Source organism: Parasteatoda tepidariorum, chromosome 8 (assembly GCF_982258835.1).
Source record: "Parasteatoda tepidariorum strain Cologne lab strain chromosome 8, Ptep-v5.0, whole genome shotgun sequence".
NCBI lineage: Eukaryota > Metazoa > Arthropoda > Arachnida > Araneae > Theridiidae > Parasteatoda > Parasteatoda tepidariorum.
This window is the reverse complement of record NC_141762.1, coordinates 59,198,158-59,217,658: the sequence shown is the minus strand read 5'-3', so window position 1 is coordinate 59,217,658 and position 19,501 is coordinate 59,198,158. Positions and strand designations below refer to the sequence as shown.

General features: G+C 28.3%; 1 protein-coding gene across 1 annotated transcript in view; it reads right to left on the bottom strand.

Annotated features, from left to right (window-relative positions):
• Positions 1–5,525, bottom strand: part of LOC107444627 (uncharacterized) — a 91,965-nt gene extending 86,440 nt beyond the window's left edge. Inside the window, exon 1 of the mRNA XM_043041074.3 lies at positions 5,353–5,525. The gene's annotated coding sequence lies outside the window, so the exon portion shown is untranslated. The remainder of the gene's footprint in view (positions 1–5,352) is intronic.
• Positions 5,526–19,501: the final 13,976 nt, after the last annotated feature.

Sequence of the window (19,501 nt, the reverse complement as noted above, 5' to 3'; positions counted from 1 at the left end):
TTTCAACTAATGAAAATTTTAAATTGACTTATTTACTCTCATTTAACTAATTATTGATAATTTCAGTTTGAACTGTTAGTGCCCCATCATTAAATATATCAAAATTGATGATAGCAAAGATATAAAATTTGAAAGAAAGAAATTATAATGAAAAATTGCATCGTCAAAACCTGTTGTCTAATAGCCTAATGGGCAATGAACTGACATTTCTTAAACAAATAAAACTGAAAAATGTACCTGTGATTATTTAAACATTTATTACATTGTTTTAACATTATTTTTTAAACATTTTCTATTTATTCAAATTAAAATGTCTACCTTGACTGAGCATTGTTTTGAATGAATTAAAACTCTTCATTAATTCAGACTCAATTCGAAATAAGCCCATTTTGAATGCTTATTTTCATAAAGGAAAAAGGAAAATTCCGTTCTAGTTAGGAACAAATTTCATTTTAGGAAGGAAAATTTTTAATTCCAGCGTTTTCTCTCTTTGATATGAAGCGGTGAGAGATTATAAAAAAAAAACAGTTGTTTAAACAGGAAAATTTAATTGCTGAAAATAATTTGGTTCATCTGAATTTTAATTCTATAAGCGGTATTCTGATTTTATTTTTAAAAAAATCTGTAACTTTCGCAGCACAACTAGTTTCAGATTTGATATCCTCATACCCGAATTAGACAAGATCAAGAATTTGTATAAATGCATAAAAAAATATGTTCTCCATTCTTTTAAATAACTAAATGTAATTAAAATTTTAAAAACAATCAATCAATTTAAGTTTTTAAATCTCAACAAACGAAATAAATACTCGCTTGAGTGAAGAAGAAAGTTAACTTAAGAGATTATTTTTAAGAGTTGATTGTTTAGCGCCTAATCTCCTTTTTCTTCCATTAGAAAACTATTCTCCTGAGACAACTAGAGAAAAAGATTGTTTTCCGATAAATAATCACTGCCTTAATAGTGTCAACGGAAAAATAACTAACGCGTTAATGGTGTGAGAAAAGCATTAAGGCGATAATGTCTGAACTTAAGATAAAAATTTGAAGGAAATTACTATGTTTACATTTTACAGAGATAATTTTTTGATTATGTTTAGAATAAATATATTTAGTGTAACATTCCGTCAGTATATTAATTTAGATTTGATATATATTATTAAGCATTCGTATGGGCATTTTTCATTTATTTATCTTCTCCTAATTGAAGAGTTTAGCGGTGGAAGGTTCTAAGAAACATTTTCGGAATAATATCCTATTTTAGTGCCATTTAATTTTATAACATGATTTGTTCTGCCAGGTCATTTAGTAGAAATTTCAGTGATTGGAGGTACTAAGTGACAGACTTTGAGAATTTATTGAGTTGGGAAGATCATAGTGGATGGAAGTACTTAGTGACCATCTTTGAGTGTTCTTTAAGTTGTGGAAATCACAGGGGATAAAGGTACTAAGTCATTTAGTAGAAATTTCAGTGATTGGAGGTACTAAGTGACAGACTTTGAGAATTTATTGAGTTGGGAAGATCATAGTGGATGGAAGTACTTAGTGACCATCTTTGAGTGTTCTTTAAGTTGTGGAAATCACAGGGGATAAAGGTACTGTACTGAGTGACAGTCTTTGAGTATTCATTGAACTGTGGTGATCTCACAGGATGAATGTACTAAGTGGCACTATTTTAGTGTTTATCAGAAGAAGGCTTTAAGTGCATTTGACAACCAACAATTGTCTTCAACCTTTGAAAGTTTCTCTTTTAGAAGCATATTAAAACACCAAGAGTAAAAAGCGATAACATGGACAGCTTAATGAGACGAAGAAAAATTAGTAAAAATTTAAAAAATATGACAATCAAGGCTGAATTGTACCAGCCCTGAATTGTCATAAAAATGCAAAACTTTTTCTATCGAGAAAGCTAAGACAAATGTCAAAAATGCTTTCTTTGTACCCCAAAAGTCTTGCCCCGGTTCAGATTCTGGGCCGGGAATTGCAAAGATTGAAATTGCTGAGATCTGGACCGGGGCAAGACTTTTGGTGTTCTCTTTCTACGTTAGCTGTATGATTTTAACTTAATTTTAGTTAAAACTTTAATTATTATAATAAAATTTAAAATAACTATGTTAGCATTGATATTAATTATGAAATAACTCTAGCAAATAATATAATAATAATATAAAAAATTTAATAATTAGTAGAAGTATAATAAAAATCTTAATTTAACTATATCAAATGTTATAAAATTATAATGTTGTAATGTATAATAATGTTAAACTGTAGTAATTTTAATTTAAACATTTGAACCTAATCTTAGAAAAATATCGCAATACGCTAATATTTAAAAAATACTATAAGAGTTCTATCAGAGTGTCTAGTGAAACAAACTTTTTACAAAAAAAAAAAAATAAAAAAAAAAAATAAATAAATAAAAAAAAACATAAATAGAAGCTAAAATTTGAAATATATTTAAATTTTATAAATTTCGAAACATTTTCCAACTTTATGCTTGAAAAATCCAAAAACATTATCCAACAGTCGCGATTTTTCTGCTTAAACAATTTTACTCCGATGAAAAGATGTTTTTTACTTAGAGGAGAAAGCAAAAGCAATCTTGAAATTAGGCCTGCAGGAGAAATCACCGGCATATTAGACATCTCGGGAAAAAAAACAACTCACAAAAACGGTTCTTTTAGGTCAGTAGGAGAATAAGAGTTAAAGCATACCGTCACGACCACAAAACCACTTAAATTCTTCGAGAAATATTTGTTTATTTAAAAATTCATATCATTATAATGAAATACATTCGTGGGAAAAACAGAGAACCAAAACAAAATATAGCAGTGTCTTATTACTTGAAAATACACTGTTATACATTTTAAAAGCGCAGCATTAGTATTTATTAATTTTAGAAACATACGTAAACATTGAATTAAGCTAAACAATGTAAAAAAATAACACAAATAATTACGCATTAGTGATATTATGTTATCTGTGATTTTTTGTGTGTGTGTTGTTTAGCTCACCATTCTTCACAGTCAACTTAGTAGTAAAATCTTTCAACTTTACTAAAATTTTCTTTTATAAAGATATCACACGGATAAAGTTAAATTCGGTACCGATTCCACCGATTTAAAAATTGTTTTATTTTCCCACTGTGACTTAAAATTTTTGCAAGGATGTAAACTTTTGTTTTGTTGATTTTTAAGTGGGTTTATAAAACACAGCTATTTTTAAAAAGCGCAGAAGGATAGATTAAGAGTGTTTTTAAAGAGGTGCGACTAAGAAAAGAGTTAAAATCGAAAATTTTAACGATTTCAAAATTGTTTTTATTAATATTAATGTTATTTACTTATTTATTTAGTAGAACACTGAATTTTAAATAACAAAAAGCAGCTGAAAGCAAAACCTTTTTATTAACTTGTAATTAAATTTAAACATGGCTATTTTTAAATAAAAAACACTCGAGAATTAAGATATTTTGCCACGTTTATGGGATTTACTCCACAATTAAAAATTAAAAATTCTCTTAAACTTTTTTATTATTAAATAAACTAAAACTATTTTATTTTTCCTATAAATTGAAAAAACTGCGTAAATTTTATTTGCTTGTAAATGCTTTAATACCATTTGCTGCTAAACAAATTTTAGAAACAATGTTTGAAAAAAAAATTATGAATGTCTAACGATAATAAAACAAATTTTATAAAAATTTAGAATTATAATTAAACAATTGATTTTTCTTTTTTTACTGAATGATAATCTGAACACGGTGGAGAAATATGTTTAAATTAAGGGATTTTTCAACTCTATTTTTAAAAACTATAAAAAAAAGGAAAAATTTTAAATTGCTGAAATAAATTTTATAAGTATTTGTTGCATGATTCGTTTAGTAATTTTTTGAAAGTGGTTCAAGATATGTTAAAGTATAATTAGTGAAGAACGATTAAATGAGCATGTTCATAATTCAACTGTAGCCTGAAATAAATACAATATTTAAGATATAATCACTAAAATACTGATGACTTTAAGATATAATCACTAAAAACTTCCTTTCGCTAAGATGTATTTAATTTAGGTTACAATTAAACTATTACATTTTTTTAATTAATAAAATAATTCCGACGCAACTTATGCATAACATTGAAGTGTTTTGTATAATTGTAGTAAGGGAACTTTGTAGCGAATAGTTTAAAAAATACTAAGAACATTTTGTATATAACATCAATATACTTTTTAATAATTTCTAATTAATATTTTAAAGAGAGCTTATTATTTTGATGTGTATTAAATTACACAATAAATTATTTGTAATATAATTTATAGTGGGTAGTTTAAACTCCTTTTAAGAATGATTTATTACAAGGTTTGCAGCTTGCAATGAGTATTTTAAAATTGATTTTAAAACAGCATCGGGTTATCCTAATATGCAGACTCAGGTGGTGTTGTAATCAATTAAGCATTTTAGTCTTATAAGTCAATATTACATAAATCAAAATCATGAATCGAACAGACGATAAATGAAAGGCAATGACTTTATTAATGATTGATACCAAACAACTTGCCAATGAATTTTACAAATCAAAAACTAAGATTATTTTTACATTACAGACTTTAGTTTAACTACGTGCAAAAATTTAGAAATAAATTGGTCAAACAATTTTTGTGAAAGAACAATTTCGAATATGACACCTTACAAATTTCAACTTTTTCATTTAATTGCTTAAAATTAATATTTCTTACTCTAATTAAAATTAAAACTAAAATTAAAATTAATGATTAAACTTTAATTTTTATAAAATGCTTTTTCATTTAAAATTTCAGTTGTAAAAATAAGTTCAATTAATTTTTTGTAAAAACTAGATCGCATAACTTTAAGTTATTGCTTGATTTTAAACAATTTAATGAAAAAATGCACCTTGTTAAAGTAGTTTCTTCTTTTAATACCATTTCTCTCATCCATGTAACAAACTTTAAGTATTATTTTTAATTGCATTTAAATTTATTTACAGGTATTTTAAGGCATCCCGTAAATGCATAGTTAATCCATCTGTTTTACAGATACGCTTGTATTTCCATTCACACATGTATTTGTATACGTTTGATATAAATTTATTCAAATATTCCTGACTTCACTTTTTCTTATAAAGAATCCTCATAAACCGTTCATTGCAATAAGTATCACTCATGCTAATTTGTTATAATACATTTTAACAACCAAGATTTCAATAATTCTTAAAAATATTTCTGATAAATTCAGTGATGAAATAAATTTAGTTTTCAAAATATTAAAAGTCATAAAACTCAAAAATTTTTATAATATAAAAATTATATTCAGATAAAAAGATTTAATTAAATTTTTCTTACCTTAAAAGGAATATTTCAGAAAATGTAGTCCAAGCGAAACTAAAACTAAAATATATATTTAATTCCGCCACTTGATCCGAAGGGAATATTAAGATGCCACCGTTTCTAACGGAATACTGATAGAACAGTTATTCAACACAAGTTCTTACCTGTTCAAGTAATAAATAGCAGACGAGAATCAAGTTCGGTTTCTTCTCATCGTTTACTATGTTCTTATTTTTTTCTTTTTTTCGCTTGGCCTCAAATCATGTGCGCGTGCGTAGAAAACGAGATTCAAAAGATGATTCTATATCTTTTTAAAAAAGAAGAAGAGTTAAATGAAATGAAAAGGTATTGAAGTTGATTAAATCTTAAATAATAGTTTGACATACGGCAACAAAAAAAAAAGGAATTGAAAAATGAGATACATTCCAAAAATGTTTCAATAAGATTCGCTTTTTTTAAAGTGATAAATTAATTTCCATGAATTTCAATTTCCATTCCATTTATTTATTTAATTTTCTGTATATTCGATTTATTTTAACTTTATTTAATCTCAATTTAACCTTTAAAAAAAGCAAATGTATGCAATTTTCATACTAATAATATATTTTAATATTTTATTCAAAGTTACAAAAATTGCTCTAATATTATAAACCGTATATAGACATTAATGATGTGGTTTTCTAAGAAAGTACTCGTATTTCAGTACTATAAGAAGCACAGTATAGTCGAAACGATATTTGCATTTACTGTATTTTAATATGTTGTTTTTTGATCTTTTGTAATGCAGCACGAATATAACTGTTGTGCTTTGGATGTTTTTATATTAACTTGTAGAATCATTTTGAACATCATAAAATACAGAATTTACTTCTTTAATTTTAGCTATCTAATCAGTGTCTTAAAAACAGTTAACAGTATAGTGATAGTTTGTTTTTATAAATTTTAACTTTTTAAAAGTTTGGAATATTTAGTAAAGAAATTTAAGAAGAAAAATATTATCTTTAAAAAGCCGACCAGTGGTCGAGTGGTTAGCGCGTCTGAGTGCGGAGCCGTTGGTTGCGGGTTCGAATGCCGCTCAGAGCATGGATGTCTCTTTCTCTCTCTATGTTCTATGTCCTTTCTCCTTTGTGTGTGAATGTGATCCGCCCTATAAACGAGGTTGTGGTTGTGTGACGTGGGCGACGCTGCTCCTCCGCCGTGGCTTCGCCACAGGTGCCCACTGAGTAACGAGAAGAGAGCAAGCAGTTCTGGCATTTTCTGAGGCCAATGGACAATAGTTCCAAATACCCACCATTAAAAAAAATTATCTTTAAATCATTCTTTTTTCCTCTTCAAAGTTGCATTAAACAAATTTGGACTATTCTGAATGTATTACATTATACTGTTGACTTCATCTTCCGATTTGAAAACTTAAACTTTATAATAATAAAAGTTGTTAAATCTTAGAAACTGAAGATTTCCATCTTGAAAACAATTTAAGAAAATAACTTGCTTATTCTGAGCGCTATATGCTAAATAGGTAAAATAATTTAGGAAATGTAGGATCGAAGATTTTGAAAGTATTATATGGAAAAATAAGCTTGTAACGTTTGTTCAGAGATATGAATTTTGTTACAGAAAATAGAACGAAGAAATACGGAACAGACAGCAAGAACTTCAAAATTACCGCTAAGAAAATTGATAAAATTTAGACAACTATTTAATTTGAAAAACAAAGAAATAAAATTGACTTTAACACGGAATTGAATTCAAGAAAAAAAAAATTTCAAGAAAAATACAAATAGGAACATATAAAGCGAGAAACGTCTACTTACTTGTTCCAAAATTTATTTCAAAATATTGTCGTTACTACCGGGGGAGTGCCAGATCACAAAATATGAAATTAAAACGTATTACTTTTCCCTATGCAGTATGATTGAATCCAAAATACACTAGGATTCTATTTTGTCGAAATGTGCAAGTTCAAAAATATTATAAATAAAAAGAGGTCTCGTAAATGTTGCGACAAACTTCTAGGGGAGTCAGGACACAAAATCAGGATTAAAATCGCCTAGGAACTCATGCCCGGAATTGTCGTCGTAAGCAGTTTGGCATGTTCAGTTCCCCTATTATGGCATGTTCAGAAGCACTCGAAGAAACAGTTCATAATAGAGAAACTCCCTTTGTGACACATGAAGACATTTTCAGGTATGGGTTTATATACAATTTTAAATCTGACTGTGCCCTAACTCCCCTAGAAGTTAGTCGCAACTTTTATGCAACCCCCTGCTATATTTAACTCGTACATTTTGACAAAAAATAGACTAAAAATGTCACTTAAAACTGTATCTTGGATAGGGAAACCGATTGCAAATAAGGAAGTTTATAATTTTACTAATAAATATTCACTAAAGCAACTATACAAAGTAATTTACATACGAGGAGGTTTGTCTCAGTTCACGTACTACACGAACCTATCTCTAATTCACCGCAGTTTTTCTGTAAATGTAAATTGTTTTACGTAAAGTGTTGAACTTTTTGTGCTGATGTTTGTTTAATTAACATGTGTAAAGCACTCATCTTTTAAGAAATTTTACTTTCTCTCTGCTTCAAAACATAGTGTGATACTTTTTGAAATTCATTAGCATGAAAAAGCCAAATAAAGGTCCAGTCCATGGAATAAATACCTCCTTCAATCAAACCAGTTGTATTAAATTGGGTAACTAGTAAGGCATGGCGCCTGTTTGTGTCCAATTTAGTAGGAAACCAAAAGCTCTTTACCAAAAATAAATAGGTAATCTCTTGAAAGTACAGACAATCAGGGCAATTTATTTTTAAACCAGTCAGTGCCTTCTTCCACCCTCCACCCAAAACAAAGAAAAGTCTAAGTTCAAAGAACACAAAATGTTCAATTTGAAACAGTTGGAAATTCATATCGTTTTGAGTAAAAGAAAACAAGCTGTTACTTTTTAATAATAAAATCAACCCATGAACCAGATTTCTTTTTTTATTTAGGAAAAAAAAGGAAAGGCGTGAAGAAAAGGAAGTTGTATTTTGAAATATGCTATATTACATTTTTACCGGTAAACTCTTTTTCTTGTAAAAAAAACCATAAGATGCTTTTTAGTATAAAGAAATATCATGCTATTATTTTATAAAATTGCGATATTAATTTCTTAAAAACAATAAATAAGAAATATTTGCTACAATTGTTTGTAATGAACTGCATTATTAGAGAGATTTTACTTCCTATACTACTGCTGGAAATTTCTCGGAAAAATGATTTAATAACAATTAATTTAATTGTTTTTTTTTACAAAATTTAAGCAAAACAGTCAAATAACAGTAAATAAGATGGTATTCAAACTGTTAACTGGGGAAAAAAACCGTTTAATGACTGTTTTCACCTAAAACTGAGAAAAAATGTATGATCACTACTAGAATATGTTAAAATTTACTGTGTTTCTGATTACATGGGAACTCCAAAAATCATGGTAATTTTTACAGAAGCGCTTCGGTAAAAATTTTGGTAAAATTGGCATAGAAATATTGTTTTACAAATTGTATTAATTTAATAAAAATAGAAACATTTGAAAATTCGGGAATTTTATGATATTAAGGCATGGCATAAAAACTTTTGTTCGGTGAAATTTACTTTTCAGTTTTGTATTTTTACTAAATGTTTATTAATAAGAACTATTTTGAAAATCAAAATTTCCGGTAAACCATTACCATATAAATGGTTTATATACAGTATATTTTGGTTTTATTACTAGAATTGTGGAGTTTTCTTTTTCTTAAAATATTTTACTAAACAGAACGGTAATTTAACCTGAATTGTTTCCTCTTTGCATGAAAATTTCTGAATAAAAAGGACTTAAAAGAAAATTTAAATCATGTCAAATAAATCTGTGTAAATTTGAATAACAAAATTTGAAATGAGTCAGCAAAATTGATTACGAAACGAGTTTGATTACAACAAAATTGATTACTGAAATATGAATAAAAAAAATTTTTTTAAAGATACTCTTTATTAAAAACTGCTACTTTTTTTTTCAATTATTATTTCTCTTAAACTTTGAGTCGCTTAAACTTGCCTAGATTAACATTGCATTAAACACTATTACTGTAATAATAAATAACCATTATAAATCATTTTTGTTGGAAATTATCTTCAGAAAAACAAGTTTCATAAAAACGTGTTAAAAAGTTCTTGATTCATAAAATCAGTTTTAGAAATATCAGATAAAAACCAAATGTATAAACAGTATTAAAAGGACTCAAAATTTTGTTCCTCGCTTGCCTAAGCTAGAATTCCTGATATCTTACTTCTAGTTAGAGAGTTAAGACATTGACTTCAACATTGTCCGAAACAGCTAGCTGGGTTGCGAAAGAGAAAGATAATGAAATGGTAATGGTTACCACCCTTGGTGACGCTTCTCAATAATCTCTTTTTCTTCCCCCATGTTGGGAGCTTATAGCTTTCACAGTGATTTTTATTTGTATTTTTATTTCTTTTTAGTATCTTTATCATGTGATGTTTAAGTCAAAAATATCTTAAAAAGGAAACTAAAATGAATTCGCGATCGCAACGCTCGAGTACGCCGTCTAGCGGGAGCCTGTAAATATCGGACATTAATTTATCACGTTTTCATTTAGTTCCATCAAAGTCATTGACTGAAGCAGACGCCATTTTTTAGCAGCAAATAAGAAACAAAATTTCCCTAAGGAAAAGGCCGAAGAACTTGAAAAAAATCTCCAGAATATTAGTAAATCTTTCAGGAACAGAACACGCCAAACATTTGAAGAAAAATTCCTCAATAATTTTTAATTTCTATTATCAACTTGCAACTGATGACTTCCGATTTCGGATACTGTTACAGATGTGTGTATTAAGGTAAAATGCATTTCTTCTGTCTTCAATTCATTACGAATTAAAGTGAAGTCAACATTGCTTTCGTCATTCCAGTGAATAAATATGAATTCAGAACATACAGAATTGTAATAGTTATAGCATATTCTTCTTCGTTATAGAATAGTATATATTTCTGTATCCATATAATTCGGAAAACAACAATAAAAAATTATCCAAGTTACTTGAAATAGTGCCATTTGTGCTGATTCTTAATTAATTTAAATCGTTTCCTAGGTAAGTTTTTTTTAATTTTGAAAGAATAAGTTCAACTAGAATTCAGCTATTCTGTTTTTAGCTACATATTCAAATTCATATCAATTATAAAATTTTGCTGTGTAGTATGTTATCTAAAAGTAATGAAGGTATAAACTATGTATCTATTATTTGAGAATCAAGTTTTCAAACAAGGAACTTGTCATTTTGGAATTCTCCGGGAATCATAAATCAGGTAAGTGCAATGATTTTTACAATAAAAAATTTGCTTGTAAATATTTTATTTTTTTTTCATTTGATGATGGCTCTCTACAGAATGGTTTTTTACGTCTGATTAAGAACTATAAGAATAATAAAAAAAGAAACAATATGAAAGTTTTTATTTCAATGTTAAGAATTCTTAAAATCGTTTTTTTTATCCTAAGAATTCTTTATTTTCCGTTTTTTAGTTTATAATTTTTTGATAAAAATTGTTCTCAAAATACTTTTGAAAAATTAAATGGTATAACATTATGTGTTTATGTATACTTCTTGTATATTCCAATGTTTGAAATAATATGATTCAGAAAAGTATGGAATAAAAATTCGGTACTTACGTATTAACGCCACCACCGCTACAGATTTGGCGGTTTTTAAGTGCCGCCAATCTACACTTAAAATTTTTGCGACAATTCATAAAATAAAACACTTTATTTAAAATCAAAATAGTTAATCGGATTTCGGTGGAAAATGAGCCGATATAGAGTTTAGCATAGATTCAAAACAATCATATCGCCATATGAACTCTGATGAATAAGATTCCAAATGAAATAACATTTCCAAAACGTACGTTTACCAAGATAAAGTTTTATGTTGTGGGAATTGGTACATTTTCGTTTTTTCGGTAAAATATTTCCCTCCTGAAAAAATAAAATTGCATCTTGTTTTGTTTTTGGCAAATCCCAAAGACGAATATTCGTAGCACTAAAAATGGCGACAAAAAAGAATTGTTTTTTTTGTTTTTGTTTCGTCAGCATTCTTTATTTTACGTTTCTTAGTTTCTAAATAATGATTTTTATTGAAACTTGAAATTTTTTGATAAAAATTGTTGTCAAAAAACGTTGTTTACAAAATTAAATTTCATAAAATTATGAGGCTTATGTATACTTTTTGTTCATTTTAATTTTTGAACTAATATGATTCTTAAAACTATAGAATGTAAAGTTTAAATGGGCCTTTCATGTTATATCATTAAATTTAGTAATACTATTTCTCGGGCATTAGGTTTTAACTCTTATAAGAATATACATATTTTTTTCTGTTAATGTACAAATATTTTTCCGATGTGTTTTGGATGTTCCTTCTCTAATAAAAAGAGATACCATTTTGTTTTCGGTTGTACAAGAAAGAATATCAAGCATTTTTCTTTTTTAAATTTAATAAGCCACATTAAAGAAGGAACGTTGCAATGCTACACGCTACATTAACGACGTCTCTAGAGTAACTGAATGACGGTTCATATAGAAATCGCAGGTATGCGTCTCATACAACAACGCCCCCTATAGTTCGTTGCGATCGCGAATAGCACTTTAATTAAAAGAGTAAAAGATTAATAACTTCAAAAAACTTAAATTGGTAAGAGTTTTTTTATTATTTTTTTAACATATTTCTCATCACTTAAATATTTTTATCTTAATATAAATAACCTTTTAATTCTATTATTTCTTTTCTTAACTTAACGGAATCTTGTCAACTTTGCAATGAAATCTCGATAGACGAATGTTTGTGATAATTGGAATCTTGCAGTCAAAATTTAGATCACTTTCTAACTAGCTAGAGCCCTCAAGTCAGTACTAAAGTTCCAGGAGCGATGTCAATGTAAGATTAAATAATTTTTTGACCGCTACCAGCAAAACTTATCACGATATTACTGTCAAAGAGAATTTTTCTATAATCAAAATTTTCCGACCACTTTAAAACTGGCTAGAGCACTCAAATTTAAACTGCAGCTCTATGCTGAATTACAATACTATTTGCCACCGTTTTGTAACCGTCAATGTAAGATTAAATCATTTTTTGTCCGCTACCAGCAAAACTTATTACGATATTACTGTCAAAGAGAATTTTTCTATAATCAAAATTTTCCGACCACTTTAAAACTGGCTAGAGCACTCAAATTTAAACTGCAGCTCTATGCTGAATTACAATACTATTTGCCACCGTTTTGTAACCGTCAATGTAAGATTAAATCATTTTTTGCCCGCTACCAGCAAAACTTATTACGATATTACTGTCAAAGAGAATTTTTCTATGATCAAAATTTTCCGACCACTTTAAAACTGGCTAGAGCACTCAAATTTAAACTGCAGCTCTATGCTGAATTACAATACTATTTGCCACCGTTTTGTAACCGTCAATGTAAGATTAAATCATTTTTTGTCCGCTACCAGCAAAACTTATTACGATATTACTGTCAAAGAGAATTTTTCTATGATCAAAATTTTCCGACCACTTTAAAACTGGCTAGAGCACTCAAATTTAAACTGCAGCTCTATGCTGAATTGCAATACTATTTGCCACCGTTTTGTAACCGTCAATGTAAGATTAAATCATTTTTTGTCCGCTACCAGCAAAACTTATTACGATATTACTGTCAAAGAGAATTTTTCTATGATCAAAATTTTCCGACCACTTTAAAACTGGCTAGAGCACTCAAATTTAAACTGCAGCTCTATGCTGAATTACAATACTATTTGCCACCGTTTTGTAACCGTCAATGTAAGATTAAATCATTTTTTGTCCGCTACCAGCAAAACTTATTACGATATTACTGTCAAAGAGAATTTTTCTATAATCAAAATTTTCCGACCACTTTAAAACTGGCTAGAGCACTCAAATTTAAACTGCAGCTCTATGCTGAATTACAATACTATTTGCCACCGTTTTGTAACCGTCAATGTAAGATTAAATCATTTTTTGTCCGCTACCAGCAAAACTTATTACGATATTACTGTCAAAGAGAATTTTTCTATGATCAAAATTTTCCGACCACTTTAAAACTGGCTAGAGCACTCAAATTTAAACTGCAGCTCTATGCTGAATTACAATACTATTTGCCACCGTTTTGTAACCGTCAATGTAAGATTAAATCATTTTTTGTCCGCTACCAGCAAAACTTATTACGATATTACTGTCAAAGAGAATTTTTCTATGATCAAAATTTTCCGACCACTTTAAAACTGGCTAGAGCACTCAAATTTAAACTGCAGCTCTATGCTGAATTACAATACTATTTGCCACCGTTTTGTAACCGTCAATGTAAGATTAAATCATTTTTTGTCCGCTACCAGCAAAACTTATTACGATATTACTGTCAAAGAGAATTTTTCTATAATCAAAATTTTCCGACCACTTTAAAACTGGCTAGAGCACTCAAATTTAAACTGCAGCTCTATGCTGAATTACAATACTATTTGCCACCGTTTTGTAACCGTCAATGTAAGATTAAATCATTTTTTGTCAGCTACCAGCAAAACTTATTACGATATTACTGTCAAAGAGAATTTTTCTATGATCAAAATTTTCCGACCACTTTAAAACTGGCTAGAGCACTCAAATTTAAACTGCAGCTCTATGCTGAATTACAATACTATTTGCCACCGTTTTGTAACCGTCAATGTAAGATTAAATCATTTTTTGTCCGCTACCAGCAAAACTTATTACGATATTACTGTCAAAGAGAATTTTTCTATGATCAAAATTTTCCGACCACTTTAAAACTGGCTAGAGCACTCAAATTTAAACTGCAGCTCTATGCTGAATTACAATACTATTTGCCACCGTTTTGTAACCGTCAATGTAAGATTAAATCATTTTTTGTCCGCTACCAGCAAAACTTATTACGATATTACTGTCAAAGAGAATTTTTCTATGATCAAAATTTTCCGACCACTTTAAAACTGGCTAGAGCACTCAAATTTAAACTGCAGCTCTATGCTGAATTACAATACTATTTGCCACCGTTTTGTAACCGTCAATGTAAGATTAAATCATTTTTTGTCCGCTACCAGCAAAACTTATTACGATATTACTGTCAAAGAGAATTTTTCTATGATCAAAATTTTCCGACCACTTTAAAACTGGCTAGAGCACTCAAATTTAAACTGCAGCTCTATGCTGAATTACAATACTATTTGCCACCGTTTTGTAACCGTCAATGTAAGATTAAATCATTTTTTGTCCGCTACCAGCAAAACTTATTACGATATTACTGTCAAAGAGAATTTTTCTATGATCAAAATTTTCCGACCACTTTAAAACTGGCTAGAGCACTCAAATTTAAACTGCAGCTCTATGCTGAATTACAATACTATTTGCCACCGTTTTGTAACCGTCAATGTAAGATTAAATCATTTTTTGTCCGCTACCAGCAAAACTTATTACGATATTACTGTCAAAGAGAATTTTTCTATAATCAAAATTTTCCGACCACTTTAAAACTGGCTAGAGCACTCAAATTTAAACTGCAGCTCTATGCTGAATTACAATACTATTTGCCACCGTTTTGTAACCGTCAATGTAAGATTAAATCATTTTTTGTCCGCTACCAGCAAAACTTATTACGATATTACTGTCAAAGAGAATTTTTCTATGATCAAAATTTTCCGACCACTTTAAAACTGGCTAGAGCACTCAAATTTAAACTGCTGCTCTATACTGAATTACAATACTATTTGCAACCGTTTCACGACCGTTACCAGAAGAATTTATCTTGTAATTATTGCCAAGGGAAACTTATCGCCTGTCAAATTTCATGGTCAATTGAAATTTCAAGTACTGTCTCTCCTCTAAAGTCAGATTAGCAAATGGGTTTACATTTTGAATGGAGCTCTGTACTGGATGACATTTCAAGTTTTTATCGTCTCCTGATCACTACGTGCTGATTTTAGAATCATATCACCAAAAGAAATTTGTCTTTAATCTAAATTTCGACCATTTTTTCGACTACTAGTTAAAATGTTCTTAAATGAACTAAACACTGCCAGATGGAAAGAGTTGTTTCAATAATTTCTTGACTTATCAAAGCACAATTTAGATCCTCAAGTGAAATTTCAACAACTTTCCGACTAGCTAAAGTGCTTAAATTTCTACAGTGTCTGATGACAATAAGCAATTATTTTTTAATAGTTCAAGCTAAATTTATTAATAAACGAAAACTTTTCTATGCTTTCTCACTTTATAGTAAAATAAGGTAAAAGTTTTGAAAACTACGTTTTTTAAGTGGATGAAAAAATTTGAAAATAATTCAATTTTTGTGTTACGAAAAACGCAAAAAGCACAGTTTATAAATAAGTTTCTATTACCACCAAAAAATCTCTCCTTCGAAAGTGATACGCCTAACTTTTTTATTTTCTAGTTTGTTAAAAATCAAATTGTTTTCGCATTTTTTCATCCACTTGAAACTTTTATTTTGTTTTTTTATAACTATAGTCGAGATAAATCAATATCCATTCTAAACTGAAACAAAATTTTGCAGAAATTCAAGTTTTTTTGTACTTATTGAAACTTTTAATTAAATACTGTGGTATTAAATCCAGAAAATAAAATTTAAGTAAAGAGAAAATGATGAGTACCATTTCATTTTTGAATAACAATAATGAAAAATAGAAGGAAAAAAATAAAGCAGTTTGGAAGAAACAGTACACAATAGATTTCAAAGTGATATGATATTTCACGATATATTATTTAGCAACAACATTTTATTTTTTGAAGAACAATAATAAAAAATAAAAAATAATACATTAAGCAAGAAATTCTAAAAACAACATTCAATAAAATGCAAAGTGATTTAAAAGATCTCTATCTTAACTTGGTGAAATATATACTTACTAAATCTAGATAATTATTTCTAATAAAAATTTGAGGAGTTCAGTTATATTGACTATATCAACCTTCATCTATCAAATGGTGCTTCCAGATGGAATCAAGATTACATATCTTATATACTAATGATTTGGTATTTAATATTTATAGTGGTAGTTACACCACATTACTCCTTTTCCAGAATTTTATCTACAACAAACTCAAAGTAACGTAACTCACTTTTTTAATCAATAATACATGAGTAACAAATAGGTAATAAAATTAGGTATTGTATATAATCATTAAAAAGCTAACTTACATTTCTACATAAATATGCAATAACCAGTAAAAGTTAATATTTCAGCAATAAAAAACTAAACTTAAACAAAAGAAAAATAATGATAAATGGCTGTAATTAATTATAATTAGAAAATGAATAAACAGCAGATATTGTTGTTATTTGGTATGCATATTTAATTACGTTAGGATTCGTTTTTCTTTTCCCAGCCAAAAATCAAGAAAGTACGCCAAAGTGCAACAAATTATTGATGTACAAATTAAGCTCTTTAAATATAGCAATATAATTATTCTCCAAGAAATAATATCCCATTTTTCTCAAAAAATTAACGATTTATTCAGCATGTAATAACATAAATAACTTGAGAAAAGCAACAAGTAAGGCTATTATAATTCTTAAAATCTAATTATTTCACAAAATAAATGATTTTTTAACATTGTATTTGTGTATGAACGGTATTTTGAACTGTTAAGAATAATTTTAAAAACAAAGGAAAAGAATATGTACCTAAAATTATAATTTATGTTAATGTAATTAATTATAATTATATGTTAAACATGTGTCAAAGTTAGGTGATAGTAACTCTAGGCTAAGCTATTAACCTTTCATGTATTGAAAAACCTTTCAAGGCTAACTAAAATAAATAAAAAATAAATAAATTTATTTTATTTAAAAAGGTAATTTGAAATCGATTTTATTTTTATATCAGAATTCATGCATATTAATTAACAAATTTTTGAAAATAATTAATTTACCACTTGTTTTTATTAATTAGCATTGCTAAGGCGCGTACCCTTCAAAAATCATTAACATTGCAATTTTACGCGTGACTGGTTAAACTAATCTAACAATCGAATCACGAATTCTCTCCAAAGCCTTAAATTAGAACATTTTCTAACAAAAAGATATCGAATCACATATAAATTTTTATCGCGTCTTATTTCAAATAGAGTCCGTAAGAACTTTTATGTAAAAGCGAGTTCAAAGCCACAATGCTAAGTGATTAATGATAAAGTTATTGGTGGTTACTATAATTTAATGGAAATCAATAGATATTATCGAATCAAAATAGAGAATTATTCAGCTTCAAACACAGTTCAAAAGATTTTTTTTTATGATTTTTTTTTAAATGCTTACTCTATGGTAAATGATGCATACCCACATATCTTAACTTTTCCTCCTTAAGAATATGGAACAATGTCACTTTCCCCTGTTTTTTTTTTTTTTTTTTTTTTGTTTTTTTTTATCGTCGCGCAGGTCTAGGTTAGGGAAACAATCGCTTTGTATAATGTAGTGTCGGCTTTTTTAACGGTGACAAAGATTTTACGATGAGTTTATTCCCCATTAAAAGGGATAAAAAAAAATATATTGTTGGGAAATACGTATATTGATTACAATTCAAATGCAAAGTCATATATTTTACGATTGTTTTGTGATAGGTATCTGGTTTTCTTCTCAACACTTACAATTCATGAGCTTGTAATCTGTTCGGAATCTTAATCTCTCAGCTATACCGGTTTTCGAAATTTCTTTTATTACTAATAAGAAGAGAGTCTTGAACTTTGGACCAATTTTAACTACATCATTTTTTTATTAAGAAAATTGTTAATAATTGTATGAAATATGAACATCTTATTAGATGTACCGTGCGAAAAAAACTCAAATATGCTAATTAAATATAGGTATTTTTAAATTTAAATTTCTCAGGAATTATTCGACCAATTTCGTTCAAATTTTGTATTTTGCCGTGTAAAGTTACATCTAAATTAAAATTAAAGCAGTTAGATATGTAAAAAATTACATACCTCACAATTCAAAAAATTTTCAACTATTATTAAAGAAAATAATTAAAAATAGTAATAAATATTTAATAAATTTACTCTTTGCTTGGAATTAACAAATCGGATAAACAAATCTTCGGATAAACAAATTTTAAAACTAAGTACAAATTTTTTTTCAATTCACTTAAAAAGTTCTAGTTACATGACAAAATATGCAAAAAGTAAAATTACCATTAAGGGGTGTGAATTTCGTATCGCTCTCCTAACCAAACTATTGGAACCATCTTTCCCAGATTACTGTTACCCCCTATATTTCTGGGATCAGAAATCCTATTCCGTCCAAAATACGATATGTTTATTCAGAGAAAGTACGTTTTTGTATCTGAATTTGCAACTTAAAATATCGTCTGCACAAACCAATTAACATATTTGAGTTCACCCCTCAAACCTTCAAAAGTATTAGAACGTAAAGATCCGATCATTAGATCAAAAGTTATTTCGGGGGGTCCTTTTATTTTTTTTCCGCGCTGTACGTTGTTTGTTTATCCATAAATATAATTTTTTTTGCCCGAATTCTGTCCTTCCTTAAAAGAAAAATTAATAAATAAATAGAAATTAAAAGATTCAGCATAGTATTGTATATACCTTGGAACACAATATATTTTATCTTGGATCATTGTATGTTACTCTTTCGATAGCACTTATTTCGGGTACTTTTTTCTATTAAACTTGTTAGTTGATTGACTTTAGATATCCAAGCAATTAAAAACTTAGTTTTCAAATACATAAGCTAAACTAAATCAAATTAATCATGAACCTAATACTAAATAGGAATCATGAACATATTAATTAGCATTGAGGAAACCCAAGGTCGGTACGAGCAATAGCTGTCGGTACGAGCAAATTCAACTCCCAGCTCGCACCATGCTGACGTAAAATATCCTCTTAATAAACGGATCATGGGTTAAAATCCCCTAGACGTAGTCATAACCGTGAGAAGATTTCGTTGTTTCTCTCTCCGTATGACGCAAATCTGCGTTAATTCTATTAACAAATTCTGCAAGAAGGCTAATTTGTAACAATAGTAGAGGAGTTTTTTTTTCATCTTCTGGGTTAGTTTTAAATTTACAAGGCTGT